The sequence below is a fragment of the Odontomachus brunneus genome, unplaced genomic scaffold (assembly GCF_010583005.1).
Source record: "Odontomachus brunneus isolate Ranch 3 - 2012 unplaced genomic scaffold, Obru_v1 Obru_scaffold_054, whole genome shotgun sequence".
NCBI classification, from domain to species: domain Eukaryota; kingdom Metazoa; phylum Arthropoda; class Insecta; order Hymenoptera; family Formicidae; genus Odontomachus; species Odontomachus brunneus.
Window position 1 is genome coordinate 425656 of NW_022639504.1, and position 1100 is coordinate 426755.

Genomic DNA, 1100 nt, shown 5'->3' on the forward strand with positions numbered 1-1100 from the left:
CCAAAAGCACAAATCAATAAGTTTAATTATAAGCCCGAAAAATTAAAAAAAAGTTTTTTGAAAAATAGTTTCGGACCAAGAGTAAACTTATACTATCTTTCTTGTTCCAACCGAGATCTTTTTGTTCTGAGTTGTTCTAGGCTTAAGAATTATAGTTCTAGAGTATGAGACTCATAAGATCATTCGTTCTCCGAAAATTCGTAAAAAAACCGATTTGACAGTACTTGACGTCAAGAGTAAACACATGCTTCCTTTCTTGTTCCAACCGAGAACTTTTTGTTCTGAGTTGTGCTAGGCTTAAGAATTATAGTTTTAAAATAAAGTGAAATTGCTTTGTCGTTTAAGCATAGTATAACTCAGAACAAAAAGATCTCAGTTGGAACAAGAAAGGAAGCAGTTTTCTTTTGACGTCGGGTGCTGTCAAATCGATTTTTTCGAATTTTCGGAGAACGGATGACGCTACGAGTCTCATACTCTAAAACTATAATTCTTAAGTCTAGCACAACTCAGAACAAAAAGATCTCGGTTGGAACAAGAAAGGAAGCATGTGTTTACTCTTGACATCGAGTACTATCAAATCGATTTTTTTACAAATTTTCGGAAAACGAATGACGCTACGAGTCTCATACTCTAAAACTATAATTCTTAAGTCTAGCATAACTCAGAACAAAAAGATCTCGGTTGGAACAAGAAAGGAAGCATGTGTTTACTCTTGACATCGAGTACTATCAAATCGATTTTTTTACGAATTTTCGGAGAACGGATGACGCTACGAGTCTCATACTCTAAAACTATAATTCTTAAGTCTAGCATAACTCAGAACAAAAAGATCTCGGTTGGAACAAGAAAGGAAGCATGTGTTTACTCTTGACATCGAGTACTATCAAATCGATTTTTTTACGAATTTTCGGAGAACGAATGATCTTATGAGTCTCATACTCTAGAACTATAATTCTTAAGCCTAGGACAACTCAGAGCCAAAAAGATCTCGGTTGGAACAAGAAAGATAGTATAAGTTTACTCTTGGTCCGATAGACTGTTTTTCAAAAAACTTTTAATTTTTCGGGCTTATAATTAAACTTATTGATTTGTGCTTTTGG